This window comes from Rattus norvegicus, chromosome 1 (assembly GCF_021556685.1).
Source record: "Rattus norvegicus strain SHRSP/BbbUtx chromosome 1, alternate assembly SHRSP_T2T, whole genome shotgun sequence".
Classification (NCBI taxonomy): Eukaryota; Metazoa; Chordata; class Mammalia; order Rodentia; family Muridae; genus Rattus; species Rattus norvegicus.
The window spans coordinates 130,190,865-130,218,513 of record NC_141534.1 but is presented as its reverse complement, the minus strand read 5'-3'; the positions used below and the strand labels follow the sequence as shown (position 1 = coordinate 130,218,513).

General features: G+C 48.9%; 2 long non-coding RNA genes across 5 annotated transcripts in view; one reads left to right on the top strand and one right to left on the bottom strand.

Annotated features, from left to right (window-relative positions):
- Positions 1-6,444: 6,444 nt before the first annotated feature.
- Positions 6,445-17,680, top strand: LOC134485125 (uncharacterized). 3 transcript variants are annotated; one of them, XR_015646858.1, is made up of 3 exons: positions 6,445-6,553; positions 14,102-14,303; positions 15,102-17,679. It is a non-coding gene; the product is annotated as an uncharacterized LOC134485125 (long non-coding RNA). The 3 variants fall into 3 exon arrangements; XR_015646856.1 differs by lacking the exon at positions 6,445-6,553 and adding an exon at positions 11,109-11,224 and having other exon boundaries at positions 15,102-17,680; XR_015646857.1 differs by lacking the exon at positions 6,445-6,553 and adding an exon at positions 11,109-11,681 and having other exon boundaries at positions 15,102-16,338.
- The window catches only part of LOC148007698 (uncharacterized), a 48,460-nt gene continuing 33,072 nt past the window's right edge, over positions 12,262-27,649 (bottom strand). For both annotated transcript variants that reach the window (XR_015646847.1, XR_015646846.1), the window contains 2 exons: positions 25,543-25,680; positions 12,262-14,686 (listed from right to left, as the gene is read on the bottom strand). This is a non-coding gene — a long non-coding RNA (uncharacterized LOC148007698). The remainder of the gene's footprint in view (positions 14,687-25,542; positions 25,681-27,649) is intronic.

The following is a 27,649-nucleotide window of genomic DNA, read 5'->3' as shown; positions in this document are numbered from 1 at the left end:
CGGAAAGAAGTCCTACTTGTGTGCAATCATCTTAAGTCTGTGTGGGGAATGTCACAGTAGTTACAGTAGAGGAACTGGGTATAAACACAAAGAGGACATCATGCAGAAGGTGCATCACCTGTTGTTCCCATCGGGGCTCCATTTCATTGAGGGAAGTTAAGGCAAGGGGACATACGTCTAGAAGGAAAGAGCATATACTCACCCTGCATGCCAGTCCTGACTTAGAAGGCACAGCTCATGCTTCTTGGGAACTGGGCCAACCGTCTTCACTTAGCCACTAGGAAGCATCAGGAGAGAAGGAAGCGGGGCTGTAGGGACTGTGCTAGTTTCTTTCCTTGTGACCAAACACCTGGCAAAAGCCTGCTTAAGAGATGATTCATTCTGGGTTAAAGTTGGAGGGACACAGTCATCAGGAAAGTGCGGCAACTAGAGTGTCAGGTGACTGGTCACGTTGTTTTTTTTTTGCAGTCAAGGAGTTAGGCCAGACGGTGAAACCTGAATGAATGTCCCTAAAGGTTCCGCCGTGTTCTAAGAGACTGCCAACAGCGGTGGACCAATTGTTCACCCTTGAGCCTATGGGAGAAGCCTGCATTCGCACAACAGCAGAGCACACGTGGAGGATGCTGTGGGGCTCTTTCTGCTTGAGGAGCACTGCTCTCCCTCCGTGACTTGATAGCATCACACTGGAGGCAGTTGTTTCCTCATGGAAAGCAGACAAAGCTCAGCAGAGAGGCCCTGGGTGACTCTGGAGCAGATGGGGTCACAGATCACCTCACATTTTACTTAACAGCAAACCCTTTCCCCGAGGAACAGCAGCCGAGCTACTTGCCCTGGCCAAAGTATAAAGAGTAAACCCACTTCTCTGCAAAGTGTGGCCACACCCTCCGGACTCCGGACATGGGAAAGCCTTTCTTCTCCATTTCAAATGACCCCATTTCTCTTTTTTTAGATGCAAATGTTTATTTGGTCTGACTTTGAAATACCTCCGTGCAGCTGAAATAATTTAAGGCAACCCTGCTAGACTCAACCACTTCCTGACCTAACGTGAGAGCCATGGCTAGGGCCACAGAAAGGAATGCTCAGACACCTGAGGTGCAGCCTGGGACCTGCCCTCCAGGGCCCTCTTTGGCCCTGTAGACAGGATGGGCACTGAGCTGGAAACCTGCTGTGGCTACAGAGATGGGCAGGACTTAGGGAGAGTTAGTGTTGGTTAGGGAACCTTATATCCGCTGGTCACCCCCACGGGGCTCACCTTTCAGGGCTTAGCTGTGCACTTTACCCCACATCTTAGAGGCACCGGATGTGCTCAGATCTGTGGCAGGAAATGACATAAAAAGCACTGGGAGGCCTAAATTCGTGAACCAGCAATGAGGACAGTATCCAGGACCCCAGACACCTGACCCCACGGGAGGCTTGCGTTTCTTCTGGAAAACAGCATTGTATTTTCATAGAGAACCAAGACGCATTCCACAGCACACTTTAAGTGATCTCTAAATGACACAATACCCAAACATAAACAGCTCCATAAACAGCACTGGAGGGCTGTTCAGTACAAGTGTGGTTCCTCCTCTGGACCTGGGATTGGGGAAATGGAGGCTGGCTAGACCTAGAAAATAGGAGATGGGTGTGAATGGATGTGTCGGGCCATAAATGGTGCCCTCTGATTTGAAGACTGGTGTGGGTCTCCAGGACTCTGCCAATGTCAAGGGCTGACACAATGTTACCCTATTTGTAGGTGGAAAAAAATAAAATATTCTGTGTAGAGCTGGGAGACGGCTGCTGGGGCCAGGCAGGGACAACCCCCCCATCGCCCCCCAGAGGATGGTCAGAGAGGCACTCACAACAGACACTGTGGGCATATGGAGGAGAGAATAGGGTTCACCCTGTCCAGAAAGGCAATACAGTGCTGAACAACTGACCCATCACTGGAGAATATATAAATAAGAAACTACCTCTTATGAGCCAAAATAAATCCCTAAGAGACCCCAATAGATGAAAGACTTAAATGGAAAAAGACACAGTCCGTAAAGTAATGGAAGCAAAGTTTTTAAATGTATTATGTTGGAGCTAGAAGCTTTTTTTATTATGTTATCTCAAAGCCATAAATAGCATCATCGATTTCTCCTGAAGCATGGCAGAAGCATGGCAGAAAGTGTCCTGACTAAAGTTAAAAGCCAAGTTATGAAAAGGGAAAGAAAACTAAAAAGCCGATATGCTACCTACCTCCTGAGAATGGAGTCACCAAGCAGGATTGGGAATAGCACGATGCATGTGTACCTGTGACAGACAACAGTGTCTTCTGCACAAAGATGCCCGTAGCTGATGTCATCGCTACAGATCAATGAGACAGAGATCTAACCGTGGAGTTACGAAATGGACGGTAGATGGAAATCCTTGCCCAAAAGGAAAATTCCTCTGCACTTCTAAAAATATGCTTACTCTAATCACAATAAGGAAAATGAAAAATGAGACATCAATGTGATCCTCTCACTCACTGTGAACTGCTGTGGGGAGCTGCTGTCCAAGGGTATGTTTCCCGAACCTGTCACTAATCTGCTAAACTCAGAGACACCCCCCCCAATAAGCTCAGAGACCCTCCCCTCTAAAGTCTGCAAGCATAAGGAGTTGCATTTGTTCTCCCAGGTGCTGTAAGACCTCCTTTCCCAGCTTCCCCCACAGCAAACATTTAAGGCGCCGATTACCTGAAATCCCACTCAGCATACCTCTCTACCAAACCTGAAGAGAATCTCCATTGTTTCAAAACATTTTCAACTAACGACTGCGTTTATATCCCTGTTTAAAATCTTTTCTTAATAAAATGAAACTGGGGTTGGGGGGCTGGAGAGGTGGCTCAGTGGTTAACAACACTGGCTGCTTGCTCTTCCAGAGGGTGAAACCTTTGGAAAGTATGACCTGGTGGGAAAGTGGTAGATCATTGGGGACATGCCTTTGAGTGGGATATAGGGACCTCAGATCCTTTCTCTTTTGCTTCCTGGCTGCCCTGAGGCGAGCAGTTTCTTCTATCCTCATGGAAGTAAAAGCGTATGATAGAAGCTCCTCCCATCTTAACAGATCAGGAAGCCGAGAGCTCCAGACTAGAACCAGAAACAAATGTTCCGAGGACCTGCCGCGTTCCGTTTCTGCTAACACAGACACAGGTCTCACACGTCCACAGCCTTCCGAAACAGCGCCACCAGGTGGAGACCAAGTGTTTGAACACACAAGTCTATGAGGGACATTTTACCCCCAAACTAAAAGACGACTGATTGTTTACAAGCCTTCCCAGACAGAGGCTCCAGGGGAACGGTTGGGGGCACGGGGGGCACTGGGAAGGATGGTAGCGGAGCACCCCATTGCCTCGTCCTTTGTTCTGTTGCAATGATTCAGCCCAAGCACGAGGTGTGCTTTCTGATCTTTAAACAGCTTTGTGCCTTTGAGAAGCCACGGCCACCCCATCCCACCTTTGGTTTCTGCTCGCAGGGATTGGCACCTAGCCAACTCCTCCTCGTGTTGGATTGGAAGGCTGCTGGCTCTGGGGAGCAAATCACAGCACACCCATTGTCCCACCGGCAGAGGCCATCTTGAGCTGAGGTCTGTGAGACATGGAGGCCATGCAGCCAGAGTTCCAAACACTCTTATGATGGATTGCTATTTTTTTTTCGTGTTCCCTAACAGTGAGCACTTACCCAGCTATTGCTGATGTCCCTGGATGATGGTGCTCCCCAGGGACAGTGACTGGCAGTCTGTTCTGGGGGGCTGGTGAGGCACCCAACAGCTGTCAGTTCAAACTGTTCAAAGGAAGCTTCTGAATGTGGCTGGAGCTCATGTGTCACAATTATCTATATGTCTCTTTGTCCCTGGCAGGGTCTCAGCACTGTCAGACCCTCTAGCATCTACACCTCTCTCCTCTTCCCTTGGAAACCACAGGAGCTCTAGGAGCAAGAGGAACTTGTGAGTAGCATGTCTTTTCCACCATCAGACTTAGAGCTAAAGGTCTATGTATCTGAGTAGGCACTGGACAATTCTCTGATTAGCAGACTAGGTACCCAGGCTCACTGGCTTCCCTGATATCCAGCTGCGTGACCACGATACCCCTCTAGATAATCTACAAGGAGCACAGCTGTGGGAAATGGCTGTGTCTACCATCCGATTATGTTGTCTGGGATTGACCTGGTCTCCGGGCATCTGAGGCTTGTCAGGGAGCCCTCTGCAGAAACAGAAGGCAGCTGAACCTGGATCACAGCGGCAGGCTTAGTCTCCATGGTGATACAGGGTCACGATCACCTGTGCTGCCTCACTGCTCCCTGAAGCAACAGAGGAGAGACTCTGCTCCTTCCAAGGTCAACCCTAGTAGCCTGGGCCCTGCAACAACCCTGGATCGGGTACACACCCATATCAGTATCACACCAGTACTTGCTTCTGCCAAAGACATGTTGTTTCAGAGGTAGATAAATGTAACTGGGAAGGTTGTTGGGTAGACAGCAAGTGCAGAGAGCCTTCCAGCTGCAGTACAGTTTTCTGCTGCCATCTTGTGCCATCATGATTGCTGGTTTGAACTGAGGGAGGGCATCTCTCACTGTTGGTGTGGAGGAACGCTGGGCAAAGCTTGGGGAGATCCCACCCATTCCCTATCTCCAATACTTGACTAGCAGCTGGGTCAGGCATGATTGGCAGGGACTCAAGAGTGTGGGATTTCTATGGTCATGCACACAGTTTTGGGCTGGTACGCCATCACCAGGCACTGCCCCTCTTCCTTGGCCTATGTTGGCAAAGTGGAGCCTGAACCGGGGGACCAGAGCTCGTCAGATGGGTGCTTCAGTGAGTCCCCTGTGAGAATATGGCTCTGTAAAGAACTCACTAGTTCTCACAGCAGCCCTGAAACATGGGTACTCTGAATGAGGTGCGAGTACAGAGGGTGAAGCTGAGAGCAGGCAGAGAGGGTCCATTCCATCACAGGACTCTAGAAATAGTTGTGGGTGGCTAGCCTTATAGACGTCTATGGCAGGGGAGGGGAGAGGAAGAGCAGGGCTGGCCCACAGGCTGTGGAGAAAGCCAGGTTCCCAGGTCTCTCCATTGCCCTCTGCAGAGAAGCCTGCAGAGGAGTTGAGGAATGGTATATCTGAGCCCAAGGACCTCAGGGGCAAGAGGAGACCAGTGTGAGAGGAGTCTGAATAGTAAAGGAGATTGAAACATAAGGGGAAAGACCTCACACACACCCCCCAAGCCCTTCCTTTACTGAGCCTCCAGAAAGTCAACAGCCTTGGGGTCCCATGTCCCCAGATGAAAGACTTGAAAACATTTACATGTAAAGATCACCCTACAGATAACTCCGCTTTGGACAGCGATCTAAAGCCACTGCTCTGCCAACAAACATCCAGTGAACCCCGGAGCGCTATGTCCCAGGATGTTGGGGCAGGGAACAGAGTTGCCAGCAAGGAGCAAAAAAGGGACAGCAAGCAGCAGAGGCTTGTAGGAGTTAGAAGGCAGCCAGGACTGATCGAGAGTGAAGCCACGATCACACATACACTCCAGAGGCAAGAGGAAAGAGAGAGGGAGGAGTGAGCAAAGCAGAGCAAGGGACAGGCAGACAGAGGCAGGGGCATGCTAAGGGAAAAGGCAAAGAGATGGGCAGTAAGATGTAAAGGACAGGTGCAGGGGTCGGTTGGTTGACCTGAAGTTCTGCTAACTGGGGTCATGAAAGGGAAGAACAACGAAAACAAAGGGGAGACAGGCGTTCGCAGAGACAGGATACAGGGAAGTCAGCAACTGAGCGATGGGAAGAGCTTCAGAATCAATGCCACAGCAGGCCCATCAGGAAGAAATCGCACACTCTGCCAGACGGGGCTGGGGACAGCACAGGGAAGGGCTGAGTGTCAAGGCTGGCATTAGACCACAAGGACAAGAGCAGAAGCAGAAGCAGCGGCCTCAAGGCCTTTAGAATACTGGTGAGAAATAGTCTTCAACTTAAGTCTGTATGGCCAGACAGATTACTTTCCAAGTGTAAGGTGCTATAAAATTGTTTCTTTCAGCATACTATCACACCAGGCCATTTTCATCAAAGTGTATATAATATATGGTATGTGATGTATGATATGATTGATGATATGTGATATATGATGTATAATATATGATATATCCATATATAATGTCATTAGCACACCCCTTTGCCACACTGCCTTCCTTTCTCACTCCCCTCCTCATAGTCCCTTCATCCCCTGGACAGTTTCACTTCTGCCTTCCTTTTGTCTGTACACACATGAGCTTGTGAAGCTTCAAAGTGTAACCCACCAACAAGAGAAAATGCAATATTTGTCTTTCAGGCCGACAGTTTACTGTAATTACCTTTCACTGTTTCTAGGTGACTCTAAGATCTCTCTGGGGACACTGGAGGCTTGCCCATGAAAACAGTAAACTCATAAAAGGGGAGCCCAGGGTGCAGGCAGCAGGGAACACAGAGGACGGAGAGAGCAGAGAAGCCCCAACAGAACAGGAAGTGAAAGGCCAAGAGGGAAGCCTGCAAGGACGCTTTCATGTCAGCCTGAGCAACTGGCAGGTGACTGACAGGGGATGGATTCTTAGGGAAGCTAGCACCGGGACAATCAGAGCTGAGTGAATGGCACTGAGGAGAGAGGTAGCCACTGTGTGTAAGAGGCTCAGCCCTGGCTGTGCAGTGAGCATGACATTGCATCTCGGTCATGTATCACTGACTGTGAATTAACCCAAGATGATGACAGAAAACAGAAAGGAGGCAGGATTGTGACGTCAAATAGCTGCTAAAAGAGAGGCAGCCCTTCATCTTACATAGTAATGTAGTCCTACACAGTCCTACACAGTAATGTAGTCCTGTGGTTTCAGGAATAATTATTTAAAGGTGTGTGTGTGTGTGTGTGTGTGTGTGTGTGTGTGTGTGTGTGTGTGTGTGTGTATGAGCGCGCGCGCACATGTGCGTGTGCGTAGGATCCCACCTCCAGTGCAACTTCAGGATGGGCCAAAGAGAGACAGACACGTTATCAGAAAGCTGGGATCTGGTGGCCTCAGATCGCTGCTGGAGAGGCTGTAGCACCCCAGTTTAGTGTGCTTATTACAGAGTTGAGCAGAGAGGTGGATTAGTGCATGTGGCTAACAAGGAGGCAGGGTTTATGGTGTACAGCTGGATCAAGGAAACAGGACTAGCTAACCCCAGTAGGAGCAGTCTCTGCCCAAACAGTCTTGAGACTATAAACAGCCCATGGGGGAGAAGACGATGCTAGACATTCTCTCACATACTATCAACACTCACACTGGGATCTATAAGGAAGGCGCTACTATTTCCCTCTTAGGCTCATTCTGGGGAGAAGGCCTTACAACTCCCTGTGGGTCTGGCCTTGAAATGGCCATGCCAATGCCAACAGTACACATTCATTCATTCATTCATTCATTCATTCATTCATTCATTCATAGCTTCCTTCCCTCCCTACAGTTGTCTATGTACACATTTGAACAAGGGTATGCATGTACGTGAAGGCCCAAGGTCAGTATCACATAACATATGTCACTCTCCATTTTTTAAAAATTTCTGTGTGTGTGTGTGTGTGTGTGTGTTGTACTTGTATGTCTCAATGTGTAGGCACATATGTGTGTGCACGTGTATGTATGGGTATGTGGAAGCCAAAAGTCAGTATCAGGTGTCTTCCTCAAAAACTCTTTACATTTTTGTATGGAGAGGGCATCTATGTCTCCATGTGTGGACACATATATGTGGTGCATGTGTATGTCAAGGCCAGACATTCTCACTGGGATTACAGACATGCCATCATGTTCACCCAACAATCGTGTTGGTGTTGGAGACTATAGGTCTCATATAGTATGGCGAATGCTCTGCCCACTAAACCATCTCCTTGATCCAAGAAGTTAGGGGTTATTTTGTTTGTTTCGCACTGCTGGGGATTGAACTGTAGGCAGGCAGGCTGGGTCAGAGTTCCACAGTGAGCAAGATCCTCATGGTCTCTCACGGATCTGGGAGCACATTAATCAACGAGGCTAGCCTGTCCGTGAGCTCCAGAGATCTACCTGTCTCCCTCTCTTCAGCACCGGCTTACAGGCCTGCACTACTGTGCCCTGTTTTTATGTGATGGGGAATCTATGGAATGAGAGACAAGCGAAGAGCAGCCATGTCACACTGGGTCTAGTGTAGGGACGTGCACTCTCTGTGTGGTACACCGTTCTAAAGCACAAAAGGAAAGAACACTTTCTCCACGTGCTGCAGTGTGGAAGAATGGGGTGTGCCATAGGAATGGGTAGCGCCTACCTGCTGGGGGACACAGGTGACCTGAAGAACTGGCATATAGCACTCTACCCCGTGGGATTCCTGGAGGCCTGATCTCTCACGTAGCTTCAGCAGCTGCATTGACCATTGGGAAAAACCTTCTAGAACACCAGTCCCCAAGTGCTGGGGTATGAAGGGAGAAATGGGCTTTAGTGGTTTGGAGGAGTAAGTTAGGGCATAGCTTTGTGAGAGGAATAGAGGGTCCTGCCTCTTTTAGGAACCAGGCATAGCCATTGTCGCAAATGTCAACAAGACCATGCTTCTATCTTAGGCAGGGGACAGAGCTCTGAGACTCTCTGGCTTCCATGATTCCCTATGGCTTTGGTTACTCCTCAGTTTGGTGGATGCTGGCTACACAGCAGTTTGTGTTGATAAGAGCTGACAACTAGCCTGCAGAGGAAAGAGGAAACGATGCTGGAGGGAGGAGAGGCAGAGGGACAACAGATTATGGGGAGGGTGACTGAGCCCCCAGCCCTGACTCAGGTAATGGCAGGATCCAGATTGTATGGTGTGCCTGTTATCTGTCAACCGAAAGTCTGACAACTTAGAAAAGCAAACATGCTCAGCTCGCCTGGCCTCGGTGGTGGGGGGAGGGGACTGGGAACAGTTCAGCTAGCAGTTCTGACTGACTGGCCATCAGACCATCCTGGTGGTTATCAAGCTGGTGGTGACAGGCACAGTGGATGAGGTCTTGCCTTCAAGCCATACCCACGGCTGGCTACAGGAGGGAGGCAGCGCCTCATCCCATGGGCCTTCAATGACTGCTGTTAACCTAGCTTCTCTCAGGGCGAGTCACCAGACAGAGGTAGAAGCTGACAGCAGTATAAACATAGGGTGCAGCATGGTACCTTTACAATCCCTTCTGGTTAGTCTTTTGAGGTATGTGTGTGTGTGTGTGTGTGTGTGTGTGTGTGTGTGTGTGTGTGTGTGTGTTTTGTTTTTGTCTTTTTTGTTGTTGGTTGGTCGGTTGGTTTTTGTTTTTCTATTTTTTGGTTGTGTTTTTTGTTTTTGTTTTTGTTTTGTTGTTGTTGGGTATTTTTTTTTGTCAACTTTATACAAGCTACAGACATTTGGGAAGAGGAACCTCAACTGAGAAAATGCACCCATCAGAATGGCTTGTAGGCAACCCTGGGGGACATTTTCTTGGTTAATGATTTATATAGGAGGGCCTTGCCCACAGTGGGCAATGCCACCCCTGGGAAGATGGGCTTGGATTTTTTTTTTTTTTTTTTTTTGGTAAGGAACCAAGGTGAGCAAGCCAACAGAAAACAAACCAGTAGGCAGCATTCCTCCATGGCCTCTGCTTCGGTTCCCGGTTCCTGCCTCCAGGTTCCTGCCTTGGCCTCCCCTGGAACCTGAATTGTAAGATATAAGCTGAAACAGACCTCTTCTTCCCCATGTCACTTTTGGTCACGGGGTTCTATCACAGCAAGAGAAAACAAGACACAAGTCAAACTTGGAAGTGGCACACCTCCTTTCTCAATGGCGTTGAGGCCTTGTGCATCCCCTGAAGATCAGTAAGGTAAATGCTTGGCCCATCGGTGCGGTGGGAGGTTATGGAGTATTTATGAGGTGAGAGGCCAAGAGAAGCCTTTGGAGTCCCTGGGATTCTGAGGACTGTTGGAACCTCACTCTCTTGTACTCCCTCAGTGAGGCGAAGTGTTTGCTCTACCACACACCCGTCAGTGACACACCAAAACAGGGCCAAATCCACAAGCTAAGAAGCCTATGCCCTTGATAAGTTTGTCACTTTGGACATTTGTGACAGTGATAGGAAGCAGGTCAGCATATCTCTGCCTTATGTGACAAGTCTCTCTGAAGGCAGGGCCTTGGGAGTCAGCTTGTGGCAGTAAGAGGCCACTCCTGCCCGGGACGGTATCTTTAGCCCCATCCCAGCCATAAGAGTAGAGTGGCTGGCTCCTGCCTTCTGCTTCATCTGGCTCATCTCTCTCGGTCTCATCTGCGTCTTCCCTGTCTCATGCATTGTGCACAGAGCATGCTTCACTAATTCTCTCGTCGAATGAGGAAATGAACTCAACAGAAAAAGATCCAACTCTGGTCCTGTTTCAGGGAGCCCATAGGTCAGGGAACAAAGGAGAGAGAGCTGGTGACTAAAGGCATGTGGCCCCATTTTAAGCACCAAAATAATCATGAATAGAAAAGCTACAGCCCCTTCCCTGGGAAGTGTGAAGAGCAAGAGATGGGACAGGCCCAGCGTCTCACACATAAACACGTGAGCACAAATGAAAGCCTTGTTGGAAAGGAAAGGGCAGGGCAGGTGAGCACAGAGACCCTGGCTTGGCCGCAGGTCCCAGAAGCACCTTTGAGGAGGAGGGTGGCTGGCAGCTTGTCACCAAATCAGAAAACAAAGGGGCCAGCCTCGGACCTCTCCAAGCTGAGATTAGCTAGAAAAACCTGTGAATCACTTACTTTTTTTTTTTTGTCACAAACACAGTTAATGCTTGAGAGTAAAGAGTAAAAAGATTGAGCCCCAAATTAAACCACGAAGGCACCCTCCCGCCATGCGCGCTGCACCCCGCAAGGTGTCTTCTTACAGAACTGTAGAGTCGCCCAGAAACAAGCAGCTAATTATAGCCCAGCCATCTGCGGAGCTAAAACAAGGGGCTCATCAACACTATCTTTCAGGTTTTTCACTAAGTCAGAACAATCTGCTAAAAATATCCTGTACTGTATCCGCAACGCCCCCAAACAATGTGTTTTCCCCGGCACCGCAGCCTGCCAGTTCCCCATAGCCCTGGAAGCCCAGGGGGGAGCAAGAAGCCCAGCTGGCAGCCGCCATGTCCTTTCCGTGCCTGGTTTTCATCCTGAGTGTCGGCACTGGACAGTAGAGGACAGAGAGGAGCGAAAGTTAGGACCGGTTCCCAGCGTGGACCAGAACTCCAGGCAGATGTCCACTGGGTGAGTTTCCTAGGAGCCTCTCAGGAGTTCTGGGCAATGGTTAAGTCCTCAGATCCAGGAACCCTGCTGGGTCTACTAATACTGTCATATCCACAACGACGACCCGCTCCAACAAGGGGCCCCAGACACTAATGTATTGCCCACGTAGAACCTTAATGTGAATTAGAAAAACAGACAGCCTTAACTTCACGAGTCCCTTGCATCCTGGACTGTAGACTGATTTTGGGCAAGACATAACTTACACAAACGTCCATGGCATCCTATGGAATATGTTAGTTAGGAAAAACAGGAACGCCTGAGCCTCTGAACCACTGTTGTTCCTAAGGGACAATCAAGGCTCCCAGGCTACCCAGGAGGGAGTTAGGACGCCCACGAAGGCTGGCACCCTCAGGGTACAACTGAGTCAGGACGGTGACTGAGAAACCATGTTGGACACCAGCCAAAGACACCAGACCAGGTATTCGAGGCGTGGTGATAAACACGGGGGGGGGGGGGGGGCGTGGTGTGCAGCTGCCAGGGTCTGAAAGTAAGCATCACTGCAGAGCTGCAGAGAAAAGAGCTTCCGAGAAGAAGGTGAGACAGAGAGCGCAGGGTTTAGGAATATCTTTTCTTAAGAACGGTCTTTTTTTTTTCTTTTTTTTTTCTTTTTTTTTTTTTCTTTTTTTTCTTCGGAGCTGGGGACCGAACCCAGGGCCTTGTGCTTGCTAGGCAAGCGCTCTACCACTGAGCTAAACCCCCAACCCTTAAGAACGGTCTTAAAGGCAGGCCCAAAGTGGAAGGATCAAAGGCCAAAGAGGTGCTGTGAGGATGTGGACTGAAACTTGGTGATAACAGCCTGTAGTGTGGCTGAGACAGCCACAGCTTTGATAGAGCAATTCTCACAAAAGAAAGCACCTCACCAAGAGCACGGCCAGAGCTCGAAAGGCTGAGGTCCTCCTTCACTATGGGGGAAGGTGAAGTGTTGAGCTCACGGTTTATAAATGTACTAAGAATTAGTGTGCACACTGATATGTAACTATAACTATAATTCTTTTTTTTGTCAGTTACTACTGTATTTATTGTGTTCAACCAAATCACCATGTTACAAAAATAGCAAGCTGCCATAATAAAAAATAAGGCTCCTCTATCCAGCACCAGATAGCATCATTTTACTTTCAAGCCTAGAAATTGCACACTTGTATATAAACCAACCGAAGATGAGGATTGAGAGTTCATCTTGGTGGATTTTTCCTTTGATGAATATGAAGTGTCCTTCCTTATCTTTTTTGATGACTTTTAATTGAAAATTGATTTTATTTGATATTAGAATGGCTACTCCAGCTTGCTTCGTCTGACCATTTGCTTGGAAAGTTGTTTTCCAGCCTTTCACTCTGAGGTAGTGTCTGTCTTTGTCTCTGAGGTGTGTTTCCTGTAGGCAGCAGAATGCAGGGTCCTCATTGCATATCCAGTTTGTTAATCTATGTCTTTTTATTGGGGAGTTGAGGCCATTGATGTTGAGAGATATTAAGGAATAGTGATTATTGCTTCCTGTTATATTCATATTTGGATGTGAGGTTATGTTTGTGTGCTTTTCTTCTCTTTGTTTTGTTGCCAAGATGATTAGTTTCTTGCTTCTTCTAGGGTATAGCTTGCCTCCTTATGTTGGGCTTTACCCTTTATTATCCTTTGTAGTGCTGGATTTGTAGAAAGATATTGTGTAAATTTGGTTTTGTCATGGAATATCTTGGTTTCTCCATCTATGTTAATTGAGAGTTTTGCAGGATACAGTAACCTGGGCTGGCATTTGTGTTCTCTTAGGGTCTGTATGACATCTGTCCAGGATCTTCTGGCCTTCATAGTTTCTGGCGAAAAGTCTGGTGTGATTCTGATAGGTCTGCCTTTATATGTTACTTGACCTTTTTCCCTTACTGCTTTTAATATTCTTTCTTTATTTTGTGCATTTGGTGTTTTGACTATTATGTGACGGGAGGTGTTTCTTTTCTGGTCCAATCTATTTGGAGTTCTGTAGGCTTCTTGTATGCCTATGGGTATCTCTTTTTTTAGGTTAGGGAAGTTTTCTTCTATGATTTTGTTGAAGATATTTACTGGTCCTTTGAGCTGGGAGTCTTCACTCTCTTCTATACCTATTATCCTTAGGTTTGATCTTCTCATTGAGTCCTGGATTTCCTGTATGTTTTGGACCAGTAGCTTTTTCCGCTTTACATTATCTTTGACAGTTGAGTCAATGATTTCTATGGAATCTTCTGCTCCTGAGATTCTCTCTTCCATCTCTTGTATTCTGTTGGTGAAGCTTGTATCTACAGCTCCTTGTCTCTTCTTTTGGTTTTCTATATCCAGGGTTGTTTCCATGTGTTCTTTCTTGATTGCTTCTATTTCCATTTTTAATTCCTTCAACTGTTTGATTGTGTTTTCCTGGAATTCTTTCAGGGATTTTTGCGATTCCTCTCTGTAGGCTTCTACTTGTTCTCTAAGGGAGTTCTTTATGTCTTTCTTGAAGTCCTTCAGCATCATGATCAAATATGATTTTGAAACTAGATCTTGCTTTTCTGGTGTGTTTGGATATTCCGTGTTTGCTTTGGTGGGAGAATTGGGCTCCGATGATGCCATGTAGTCTTGGTTTCTGTTGCTTGGGTTCCTGCGCTTGCCTCTCGCCATCAGATTATCTCTAGTGTTACTTTGTTCTGCTATTTCTGACCGTGGCTAGACTGTCCTATAAGCCTGTGTGTCAGGAGTGCTGTAGACCTTTTTTCCTGTTTTCTTTCAGCCAGTTATGGGGACAGAGTGTTCTGCTTTCGGGCGTGTAGTTTTTCCTCTCTACAGGTCTTCAGCTGTTCCTGTGGGCCTGTGTCTTGAGTTCACCAGGCAGGTTTCTTGCAGGGGAAAAGTTGGTCCTACCTGTGGTTCCAAGGCTCAAGTTTGCTCGTGGGGTACTGCCTAAGTCCTCTCCACGGCAGCAGCAACCGGGAAGATCTGCGCTGCTCTTTCCGGGAGCCTCCGTGCACCAGGGTTCCAGATGACGTTTGGTGTTTTCCTCTGGCGTCTGGATATGCACAGAGTGCAGTCTCTTCTGGTTTCCCAGGTGTGTCTGCCTCTCTGAAGGTTTAGCTCTCCCTCCCACGGGATTTGGGTGCAGAGAACTGTTTATCCGGTCTGTTTCCTTCAGGTTCTGGCGGTGTCTCAGGCGCAGGGGTCCTGCGGCTCCTGGGCCCTCCCCTACGGGAACCCAGAGGCCTTATACAGTTGCCTCTTGGGCCAGGGATGTGGGCAGGGGTGGGCAGTGTAGGTGGTCTCCTCCGCTCTGCAGCCTCAGGAGTGCCCACCTGATCAGGCGGTGAGGTCTCTCTCCCACGGGGTTTGGGAGCAGAGAGCTGCTCCGGGCCGGGATCCGCGGGTATAACTATAATTCTTAACTTTACATATAGTAAGAATTTCAAGATATTCTCTGAAAGGTGGAAGAAAGCTCTGAAGAGGAATATATACATATATAATATATTATATATATAATTTTTTAAAAGATTTATTTTTATTTATTTTATGTTATGAGTGTTTTATCTACATGTACACCTGTGTGCCAGAAGAGGGCATCAGATCCCATTACAGATGGTTGTGAGCCACCATGCGGTTGCTGGGAATTGGACTAAAGCCCTCTGGAAGAGCAGCCAGTGCTCCTAACCACTGAGCCATCTCTCTAGCCCCTATATACAATCTCAGTAAAGAGAGTCAAAGAATAAATTTCAAGGACAGATTTTAGCCCAACTATACCAATAATTAAATTTATATAATTAGTTAATTATACATATAAAGTATTCCAACTAAAAGACAAAGATATAATTGAAACTAAAATTTTTAACATGTGGTTGTATGTTTTTTTTGAAAGATTTCTGAAACACAAGGTGAGAGAAGAGTTGAAAATAAAAGGTTAAGAAAAGACATACATCTGGAAAGAACCCAGATGTCCCACAACAGAGGAATAGATACAGAAAATGTGGTATATTTACACAACGAAGTACTATTCAGCTATCAAAAACAATGACTTCATGAATATCTCAGGCAAATGGATGGAACCAGAAAATATCATCCTGAGTGAGGTAACCCAATCACAAAAGAACACACACGGTATTCACTCAAGATACAATTCACAGACCACATGAAGCTCACAAGGAAGGACGACCCAAGCACAGATGCTTCAGTCCTTCTTAGAAGGAAGAACAAAATTATATTCATATGAGGAAATACAGAGACAAAGTTTGGAGAAGAGACTGAGGAAAGGTCATTCAGAGCTTGCCCCATCTGGGGATCCAGCCCATATACACACAGCCACCAAACCCAGACAATATTGCTGATGCCAAGAAGTGCATCCTGACAGGAGCCTGATACAGCTGTCTCCTGAGAGGCTCTGCCAAAGCGTGACAAATACAGAGGCGGATGCTTGCAGCCAACCATCGGACTGAGCATGGGGACCCCAAGGACTAAACACTAACCAAAAGTACACATGGAGGAACCCATGGCTCCAGCCGCATATGTAGCAGAGAAGAAGCCCTTGGTCCTGTGAAGGCTCGTTTCCCTAGTATACGGGAATTCCAGGGTGTTGAGGTGGGTGGGTGGGAGTGGAAGCATCTTCATAGAAGCAGGAGGAGGGAAGATGGGAGAGGGGGGAAAGGGGATAACATTTGAAATGTAAATACATAAAATATTCAACAAAAAAGAAGAAAAGACACGCAGAGCTAAGAAGATGTCTCAATGGATAAAATGTCTGCCACACAGCATGAGGATCTGATTTCAAATCTCCAGCACCCAAGTAAAATCCAAGCAGAGCAGGATGTGTCTGGAGTCTCTGTGCTAGGGCATAAAAATGTGCAGATCTCAGAGGATCACCAGCCACACAGTTTAACCAAATCCCAGGCTTCACATTTAGTAAGAGACCCAGCCTTAAATATTAGGGTACAGAAGTACAAAAGACATTCCAACTTCAACCTTAGGCTTCCACTCATGCCTGCCAGCACAGTTGAGCATGCCCGTGAGCATATGCACATACATGCACACACACACACACACACACACACACACACACACACACACACATGCACGAGCACACACATACCAACATATCTAGTAAAAACATAAATAAGAAAACAAACGATACCCCGGTCCATTTTCCTTTACTATAATGACATAACTAAGGCTGGCTCATGTATGAAAAGAGGTTCATTTAGCTCTGAGTTCTAGAAGTTTAGGGCCTGGTGCTGGCTTCAGCTCAGCTGTGGGGAAGGTGTTGTGGTGGAAGTCATCAGAGTCTCAGAGCAGAGGCCCAAGGGAGAAGTTCCAGGGTGAGAGGCAGGTAGCCAAGGAGTGGGCTTCCCCAGAGTGGTCTCTGACATACACACATGACTCACTGCTGCAGGGTGCTCTCTTAATAATGGGACCTGCCGTAATCAGTGGTACCCGCTGTGTGGAGCTGAGGTACAGTGCCAGCCATCTTTGTCTGGTCTGACCCCAAGCTGCCTCATGAAGCAAATTTACGTTTGGACCTTTACCTCCTGTGGCCACAGATCCTGGAAAGTGTGAAGAATGAGACATGAGATGCAAGGTGAGGACGGAGGTGCAGCATGGGTGAGTGGGGGGATGTGGTCAGCTACAATTCTTAGCTCTAGACTTAGCAGGCCTTGCAGAGCCCACTCTGGGTCCTGAGCGTCCCTGGTTACCTGCACAACTAGCACCTCCTGAGAGTAATGAGTGCAGCCATTCATAGGCATTATCATGCCTCTGTGTGGTGTGTTTTCTGTATGACAACACGATTCTCTAACTTGGGAAAGTTTAGTTAGCTCTGAGTTCTGCTGAGGGACGCTGGTCCAGCCTGTCAGCAGAAGCACCACAGTGGCACTGGAGCATGTGTAGAAGGAAGAGAGCTGCTCAAGGGATGAATGTGTTCCCACAGACTCACTGTTTGAGGGGTCCCAAGAGTGCTGTCTTGTAATCCCTTCTGAGGACAGCACCCCATGGGATAGGTAAGGGCTTGCCACTAGACTACCTCCTAAGGGTCCCACTGTCTCTACACCTTATGCACCAAGGTGTTGTGGTTTGCCCTGAAGTTATCTGTATTTGGATGCTAAGTCCACTGCCCCAAAGACAGCAGCCTAGTCACGTACTCAGGAATCAGGTGACTTCACCAGAACCACTTCCCCATTTTATTTGTACTGTACAGGTGAGGGGCAGGTACAGGATAGAAGGAGGCCTGTCATTGGAGGAGAAGGAAGGTGGGCTGGAGAGAAGTTTGAAGGAAGAGGAGGAACTAGGGGAGAAAGGAAGAGACAGGAGGAGGAGAGGGTGAGAAGCCATGGCAGGTGATGTTAGGATTCCGCTCTGTGTATTTACAGGTTGTTATCAATGTTCCTAAGGGATGGATGGTACCGGGCTTTGTATGTTTTAGTGGGCAATTATATCTTATCAATTGGATCTAAGATTATTGTATTCTGTGTTCTTTTATGTGAGAGTTTGAGTGTAGGAAAGTGCGGCTGGGATGTGTTTCCGCCAAGATATCTAGCAGATATCTTGGAGCACCACAGTGCGGACCTAGCGGGTAAAAGACAAACCATACTTTTTTATTTTTATATTTTTACAACAATACCAAGGAGTCAGCCCCCCCGCCCCCACACACACACTAGGAGCCCAGAGGGATACTCACTCTTCTACAAACTGTCGCACCTCCAACCCCAAAAGACACTAAGCCTATGCTTCTGCCCTGAAATTACAGCTCAGCATTATTGGCCTAACTCTTCCTAGGCTACTGGATGTCATACACTTTGAGCACTGTAGGGATCCCCTCACCTCCAGGGGATCCCTCGCACTCCATCCATGGTGCTCCACGCCATCCATGGTGCCTGCCACCTGCTGTCCGTTCAGGTCTGGTTGCCATGGTATCATGTCCCATGTAGAGGTCAGAGGTCCTAAGGTCCCATACCTTCCAGCAGTTCCCGTATAGCATAAGCAGAGAGTCTCTGGTACCCTGGGGAAACTCAGGAAGACTATCTTGGCTCCCAGCATAGGAGTGCAAGCTGCCTGGGATTGTCCTTCTAGGGTAGGAAACAGTGTTTCTTAGATCAACTGTCACAAAGCCTTCTCTCAATGGAAACTCCATGTGGCTCATCGGCTGTTACTTGGCCAGGCGAACTTTTTCAGTTTTTGCATTGTCACTGTGTTCTGTAAGATCTTTGGAGGTAGACACTGATGGTTTAAATCACAGGGAGTTAAGCTAAGTACTAGTGAAATGCTACAGCATTCTCATGACAGTAAGACTTAGAGTCATGGCCTTAAAGTCATGAGGAGAGCGGCACTCGCTGATGGTCCCCAGTACTCATTCGCTCAGACAGAAGTCATTTTTGTTGTTTACTCTCTTAGCTATCTGGGGGACCTCAAAGATGTCTACAGGCCAAGGAATGAAGTCGTAGGTTCTGCCAGATAAACCTGGTTAAGTTAACTCAAGAGCTGAGGCCATGGGCAATGGGTTAAATCCTTGCCATGCAATCAGAGGGGCCTGCAGCCGAGCTTCAGCACTCACATAAAAAAAATCCTGGCACGAGGTACAACTGTAATTCCAATGGTGAGGAGGATGTGCTTCAGAGATCACTGGCTAGCTAACTCAGCTAAATTGGTGAGTTCCAGATTCAGTGAGAGAAATTTCTAAAAATACAAGGTGGAAAATAACTGAGAGAAGCACCTGACGTTGACCTGTAGCCTCTAAATGCAAATGTGACTGCACACCTGTACATATGCATGTATACATGAACGTGTGCACACACACGGCATATACATAGGTGTGCAATGTGCACACAGAGAGAGAGGGGGGGAGGGAGAGGGAGAGAGAGAGAGAGAGAGAGAGAGAGAGAGAGAGAGAGAGAGAGAGAGAGAGAGGAGTATCCAGGCCAGGTTCCTAGTGCACATGCTGAGATATGGATCTGGACTTTACTGACATAGGGCATAAAATATTTTGAATTTCAATGTCAATTTGGACTGCATCTAGCCACCATGAAAAGCCTGGCTGGCTGCCTTTTCCACAGTAGGGTCACCCAAGTGACATGTCATGGTCCTTTGGGAAGAACTGAATGAGTCATAACTGTGTGCATTCACCAAGAGGTGTGGGCCCTCTGTCCTCAGACATCATCCTCAGAGTCCCAGCAAGGCTGGATTGACCAGTCCTCCAGCCTCGATTTGAGCTGTGATCATTTCCTAATGGACACTGGCTTAGGACTGGGAAGGAGACTTAATGGCCATGGCCTACCATAGCCAGTCACAAATACACTTCTTAAAAACTCTGGCCTGCAGATTCGAGAGAAAGAGTAGATCAGCTTGAGGAGAAATGGAACTAGAGGCTCTAAGGTGCTGAGGTGTAGCCTGCTGTGAGTGAGGTTCTGAAGGCTGCTAGTGGAAGGCTGACTTCTAAGCAGCTAGGATGTGGGTTTTAAAACCCACGCCCACAATGACACACCTACTCCAACAGGGCTACACCTCCTAATAGTGCTACTCCCTAGGCCGGGCATATCCAAACTACCACAGTTATATTACAGTGGAGAACATGGGGACCCTGGTCAGGGCAGCCATGGGGGACCATGTGGGTGTTTAAGGGCTGTATAGACTGCCCTACTCCCTGCCTGTTGCCCTGGAGAACTATTCACACTTCTCACCAGTGACAGCATTCATGGGAGCAAACCCTGTGCCTCACCCAGACAGTGGAGTTGGCCCTGGTGGGGGAGACGAGCGGAGAGGGATGGTGAACCAGTCCAAGGGCGTGAGTGTGATCTGACCCTGCCATTGGCCTGTGGGGGGGTATCATGGGCACAGAGGTGATGTTACCCTCTGCCACTCCCCACTTCTGACAGTCAGGAAAGCTGCCTACTGGGCTTGAGTGTGGAAGGGCTAAGCCTTCCTCTCACTAGCTGCAGCGTTCAAGAGAGTTGGCCCTGGGCCTAACCTGGACAGCAGAGCTGAGCTGATCCAGAGTGGGGGTGGGGTAGGGGTGGGGATGCAGGTAAGCCACCCTGAGGGCAAGAGCATGGAAGAACGGACTCCACACCACTCTTCTGCCAAGAGGAGGCTTGGGTGCAGGGATATGCCTTTCCCCTGGCCTCGACTCTCACAGTCCAGAGAGCTGGCATCATGAGAGTCACTTAGCTGGCCCAGTAGCGCTCTGGAGAGTGGGTTCTGCACCTTGCCTGGTCTGCACAGGAGCCCTGGTGGTAAAGGCATGAGGGAGACAGTCCCAAGAATATGAAAGTGGGAAAGCTGGCCCAGTCTCTTGAAGGCACTTGGAAGAGTGGACCATGCCCACTAACTGGGCAACCCAATGGAGCTGGCTCTGGAGGCATGGGTGCGGTGCAGGTGAGCCCACCCCTAGGGCATGAGTGTGGGAGAGCTGACCCCACCACTTTTCTGCTGTGGGGTGGCATGGGTGTGGGAGTGATGCCCTCCCCCCTGCCCCTTGCTGTCTCCGGTGGTTGGGCAAACATCCCTCAGCAGCTGCAATTCAGGAGAGCAGGCCCTGCACCTCCCCTGAAAGAGGTGATCACAGCCAAGCTGATCCTGGTGTTAGGGGCACAGGTGAGCCAGCCCCAAGAAGAGCAGCATGGAAGAGACTTCCCTTCCATTCCGTGAAGTGGAATGGGTGCCGTGGTAATGCCTCGCCCACCCCTTCGCCTCTTGCCACCTCTAGCAGTCCAGAGAGCTGGCTCCGGGGTCCTGAGAGCTGAAGGGCTGGCCCTGACCCTTGCCGGCTGCAGCACTCAGGAGAGCGGACCCCTGCACCTCACCTAGGCAGTACAGTAGCTCTGACCCTGATGGAGGGGGGATAGGTGAGAGCTGGCCCCAGTGTGAGGTGATTGTGGAGGTGATCACTGTCCCGTAACCACCTGCAGTAGTTAGGAGAGCTGACTCCAAAGCCATGAGAGCCCAGGAGCTAACCCTACCTCCTCATTGGCTGAAGCACTCAGGATAATAGGCCCTGTTCCTCATCTGGGAAATAGGATAGAGCTGGCCTTGATGATGAAGGCACTTGGTGAGATAGCCCTGAGTGTGTGAGAGGAAAGATAGCCCAGCCTCTCACAGACTGCAGCACTTGGGAGAGTGGGCACTGAGCCTCTGCTAGGCAGCAGTGGAGCTGGCCTGGGAGGCATGCATGTGATTGAGCCCTCCCTGAGGGCATGTGATCAGGAGAACTGACTGTCTCCTGCCACGGTGGCTGAATGGCAGCACCGGGTGGTTTAGCCAGAACAGTGCTGGAGAGCTTGCCCTGGTGGTAAAGGAAACCACTGTGCTCATCACATCAGCTACCACCCAGACCCAGACCCAAAGCTCTGAATTGGTCCACTCCAGAATTTGTATCATCTGCAAATATTTGTATGCATGAAAGGGCCAGCCATGCTGGAGGATCTCCATGACTCAGGGCAACAGCAGGATAACCAGGAGGGTTCCGGTGAGGAACCAATATTGATGCTGTCACAGGAACCAGAGATCTCAAACCAGACCACTGTCTTATTCCCATGAACATTTGCAAGGGAAGATGTGTGGACAGAGAGACATACTGTGGGACACATCGTGACATACTACAGCTTCCACGATGAGATATTTTCTTCTTTCTTCCTTTCTTCTTTTTTTTTTTTATTTTATTTTGTCAATGGTAGTTGCAAGGGTGAAGGGTAGATACAACGGGATGGAGACATGAGGGAGATATGTGCATGATGGGAAACTCAAAAATAATTAATAAAAAGAGGTGTTGTTTTAAAAAGGCTTACTGCTGAATGACATGTCTTATTTAGCAGCTGAAGTGAAAAACAGCAACAACAACGAAACATCCAAACTGTTCCCATGTCCACTGCCATAGACAAAATAAAAAAACAAGCAAAAAAAGAAAAGAAGGAAGGAAGGAAGAAAGGAAGGAAGGAAGGAAGGAAGGAAGAAAGAAAGAAAGAAAGAAAGAAAGAAAGAAAGAAAGAAAGAAGGAAGGAAGGAAGGAAGGAAAGAAAGAAAGAAAGAAAGAAGGAAGGAAGGAAGGAAGGAAAGAAAGAAAGAAAGAAGAAAAAACCCCAAAGCATAGAAAACGTCTCATTGTGGAAGCTGTAGTATGTCACAATGTGTCCCACAGTATGTCTCTCTGTCCACACATCTTCAAAATGTCCAGCCAGCGGTTTCTAGTATGCGCACAGGGCCACACATTCTCTGTCTCTGTCTACTTCAAGTATTCCTCCATCACCACACAATGAAACCCTGTGCTAACAGCTCCTGAGTACCCTGTCTTCACTAACCTTCACTAATCCTCATCCTGTAGCCTGGGTCTGGCTCGCTACCCAGCACAGTGGGTGGTGGGACCTTTAAAGTAAAGTCTCCAGGAGTCTGATTGGCCCCTCCCACCTCGCTCTGTTTCCCTTTCCTACCGTGTGGCCTCTTCATCCTCCATTAACTGCCCCCAACACCAGCTGCCAGCCAAGAGGGCTCTCAGGAGGAGTGGTATGGATGGGGTCACCTGGTCATGGGTTTTCAGCTTCCATATTTGTGAGCTAGAAATTTTTCTATCGTTAAAAAGCACACAGCTCACGGACTTCATTCCAAGTATGGAAAACTGACTAATACTCTTTGTATGGATTCTCCCAAACACTTGGCTTCCATGCAAATGAAACCACACCAGTGGATGCCTGTGTTTTTATTCCTGACTGAGCATGGCACCCACGCTTGCTTACTCACTTGTCCTGTGATGGGAATTGGTATGTGAAACTGTTCCCCGCTCTTCCGACTTCCAATATGAGGCAGTGTCTTAGTGGCTATTGCCCCCTGGGCCCCAGAGAACATCTCTTCCAGTCTTACCTCCATTTCTAGAGCTCTGAAAGTCAGGACTCTTGCCCCTTCTCCTTGTTTGGAACTTGGAGCCCATTATGTGAATTACAACCACCTTGAAGAATTGAGGGCTACCACTAAGTGCTATGGATCCTGGGAACCCTGAGCTTAATGACACCAAGAGTGCTCCCCTGAGCAGTGTGCTGCAAGTCTGAGGTGGTGTGCTCAGTGGTGCTCCCCTTGGAAGTGTGCTCCTATTGCAAGGCCATGTGTTCAGGCCTAGGCAATGCCCTCCTTGTGAGAACAGAGGAGAATGTTCCCTCAGCAGTGCTCCCCTTATCATGAGGGCTTTGTTCTTGGAAGTGCTCACGTATGTCAATATGCTCCTCTTCATGGGCCCAGTGCCTAGTGATCAGCCCAACTTTCCTCACTGATGGGGGTAACCAGGGAAGCAGGGGCCAAGACACAGATCCAAGCTTGGAAGCCATTCAGGAACTAAGGAAGCTTCAACATAAGCCATACCGTGGGATGGCAGGCATCTGGAGCCTGACCATGGACATCTGGAGCAGCTGGCAGCCCTGACCATGAGTGGATACTAGTCACTGTTACATGGCTGTGCTCCTCCCCAGGAGTCTGGGTCCCGTGCAGGAATGTCTGGAGCCTGAACCCAGCTGGACTGGGTGGGGTGAGATCTAATCTTGATTGTCAACTTGACTCCACTTCCAGTTATCTAGAAAGCACACTTCTGGATGTGTCTGTGAGGGTGTTTCCATAGAGATTTGGCTGAGGAGAAAAGGTTCACTCTAAATGTGGGTGGCATCGTGCCATGTGCTGGGCTCCAGCCTGAATAAAAGGGGAAATAGGAGAAAGGTAGCTACACATCAGTATTCCCCTCCCTCTGTTTCTGTACTGATCATTCCATGTGAACATCCACAGAATGCCCTCTTCTGACCTCCATGGGCATGTACATGTACACACAAACACCCAAACACAGAAAAACACAAACACACAAACACACATACACACATATACACACAAACACATCTATACATTCATATACATATATATACATACACATACATATATACACACATGTGCACACATACACACATACCCCCACATATACACATATGCACACATACACACATGCACACATACATGCATATGCACACATATATACATATATACACACATATCACACATACACACATATGCGCACATACATGCATATGTACACATATATACATATATACACACATATCACACATACACACATATGCACACATACATACTCCCACACACACAAATCTAAAAATAAAAATGTCCTTAATGTGCCTTAGTGAAAGGCAGATGTGTAGGCAGGCACCCTGTAGCTCTGTTCAGAGCACATATACTGCCAGCACACACTCTTTAGAAGATAAGTGTCCCAGATGTCACCCATTGCTGTGAAGCTGAGCTGGGATATAAGGATCTAGAGAGCAATCAAACCCATTTTATGAGGTGAGAATCCCCTTCTCCACAAGAGATGCGCCATACCCTTCACTCACTAATGTTCCTCCCTCCCCATGACCCCGACTCTCCGTGCCCCCAACTCTCCATGCCCCCTACTCTCCATGTCCCTCCCTCCCCATGACCCCGACTCTCCGTGCCCCCAACTCTCCATGCCCCTCACTCTCCATGCCCACACTCTCAATGCCCCCACTCTCCATGCCCCCCACTCTCCATGCCCCCCACTCTCCATGCTCCCACTCTCAATGCCCCCACTCTCAATGCCCCTCACTCTCCATGCCCCCCACTCTCAATGCCCCCCACTCTCCATGCTCCCACTCTCCATGCTCCCACTCTCCATGCCCCCCACTCTCCATGCCCCCCACTCTCCATGCCCCCACTCTCCATGCCCCCACTCTCCATGCCCCCACTCTCCATGCTCCAACTCTCCATGCCCCCCACTCTCCATGCCCCCCACTCTCCATGCCCCCCACTCTCCATGCTCCCACTCTCAATGCCCCCACTCTCCATGCCCCCACTCTCCATGCCCCCCACTCTCCATGCCCCCCACTCTCCATGCCCCCACTCTCCATATCCCTCCTCATGCTCCCCACTCTCCATGCCCCCCACTCTCCATGCCCCCCACTCTCCATGCCCCCACTCTCCATATCCCTCCTCATGCTCCCCACTCTCCATGCCCCCCACTCTCCATGCCCCCCACTCTCCATGCCCTCACTCTCCATGCCCCCACTCTCCATGCCCCCACTCTCCATGCCCCCCACTCTCCATGCCCCCACTCTCCATGCCCCCCACTCTCAATGCCCCCACTCTCCATGCTCCCCACTCTCCATGCCCCCCACTCTCCATGCCCCCCACTCTCCATATCCCCCCCATGTCCCCCACTCTCCATATCCCTCCCCATGCCCCCACTCTCCATGCTTTCGTTCTCAGTGTCCCTCACTCTGCACACCCCCTACTCTCTGTGCCCCCAACTCTCCATACCCCTCACTTACCACTCCCAACTCCCAGCCTGATATGATGTCATACCCCTCAAATGTGGCCTCACTCTACGCACTGTGGTCACTCCACCTGGTCATCTGGCTCTGTACTTCCTGACCACAGCAGCAGCAATGGAAACCGGCTGACTTGTCCTAATTAAAAAAAAAAAAATCAAAATGTGTTGGTGTCTGTATTGTTTTTCTAGAGCTCCCGTAACAAAGCACCACATACTGGACAGTTTAAATAACTGAAATTTACTTTCTTACAGTTCTAGGGACTGGAAATTTGAGACAATGGTGTTGACAAGTTTGGCTCCTGGGAGGCCACTCTCCTTGGCTTGCAGACAGCTGCCCTCTTGTTACCTGGTCACATGATCTGTCCTCTGTGCATGTGCTCTGCTGGGGTTTTCCCATGTGTCTAGCCTTCCTTTGTCAGCCAGCTCTCTATCCCTGTGACAAATCTCTGCAGTAAATCGATGTATACAGGGAAAATACGTCATGGTGGCTCATTTTGGGAGGTAGTCAGCCAGCGCTTTTGCTCTGGCCCTCTAGCAGGACATCAAGGTGGAAGGGAGGGGCAAGTATCCCTTTTACCTCGGGGGCTCAAAGAAGGAAGAAAAAAGAGGCAGATCCCACTTCCTTTCAACACCCCCAGAAAGTAAGTAACAGAACTCTTACTAGCCTCCACCTCTTAAAGGTCCACCAACTCTCAGAGGCGCCTCGTGGGCAGGACGCCTTCCACACCAGGCCTCTGGGGGGATTCAGGTTCAGATTCAAACACAAGCATCCTCCCTTATGACGCCTGGATTAGGGTCTACCGAAGCCTTTTACAGACCCCATATCTGAACATTCACTCTTGAGAGTTTTGAAACCAGAAAGCTGGAACAGGAATTATGAGATTATATAGTTTGGGCTCTGACTGTGTGATGCCCATCTTGGTTATCAACGTGATTGGCTCTTGAGTCAACTAAGGCCTCTGGGCAGGTGTGTAAGAGTTCCCAGAAAGAGTTAACTGAGAGAAGGTTCTCCCACAGAGTAGACAGTATCTGTCAGCAGCAGTAACCCAGACTGAAAGAGGTCAGAGGAAGTCACCTGCCTGCCTGCCTGCCTTTGCGCACACACACACACACACACACACACACACACACACAGAGAGAGAGAGAGAGACACAGACACACACACACACACACACACACACAGAGACACCCACAGACACAGACACAGACACAGACACACACACACACACACACACACACACTGAGCCCTGGAGATTCACATGTATGTAGGCCTCAAACTCAAACTCACAGTAAAGGCCTATATCACCACTCCCAGACTGCCTTGGCTTCTTGCTAGTAAATATGTCCCTCCTATTTTGCTGCTGACCTTGGAACCCATCTCCCTTGGACAGAACACCAGTGACTCTCCAGGATTCCTCAGACCTTTAGCAGCAGATTAGACTGGGGCTGCTGAGGTGTCCAGCCTTGTAGACTGAGAAGTAGCAACTGTGTTTTCAACCTTGATAGCATGAAGACAGCCATTGCTGGACTGTGTCTGTCATATAAGCCAATCTAAATATTGACCGATTATGATTGCTGCATAATACAAACTCATCCAATTGGGGTTCTGTTCCTATAGGGAATCCTCACCAATGTGATGCTCCTTTGAGCCCCTTGTCTGAGGAACAGAGCTGAGCAGTGAAGCCCACGTCCTCATTCCTTGGCACTGTGTGTCTGTCCACTCCCCGGAGAGCAATCCCTGCCTCCGTGGCAGTCATTGCCCTTTCTCTCCAGCCCCCACACTTAGCTATGGTCTCTTGCAGTGTGATTTTGCTTTTCAGTGGGATGTGAGGGGCGGAGTCTCCTTAATGTGCTCTCCCTACAAACACGTTCTTTGGAGTGGAGGAGGCAGCAATCCAGGAGTGTGATTTCAGAGCCAGAAGTAGGTCACACTGAAGTGGGAGGTTCTGCTCTTCCGGCTGGCAGTGCTGGGGATGGTAATGACAGAGCACAGGTTCGTGAGGTCATCACCTGGAATCCTGTCATGGCTGCCAGCTGGTGCTGGGATGTGAGAGCTCTCTCCTTGGGCTTCCCAGGCCTTTGCTCCATAATAGAGCAAAGCTCCG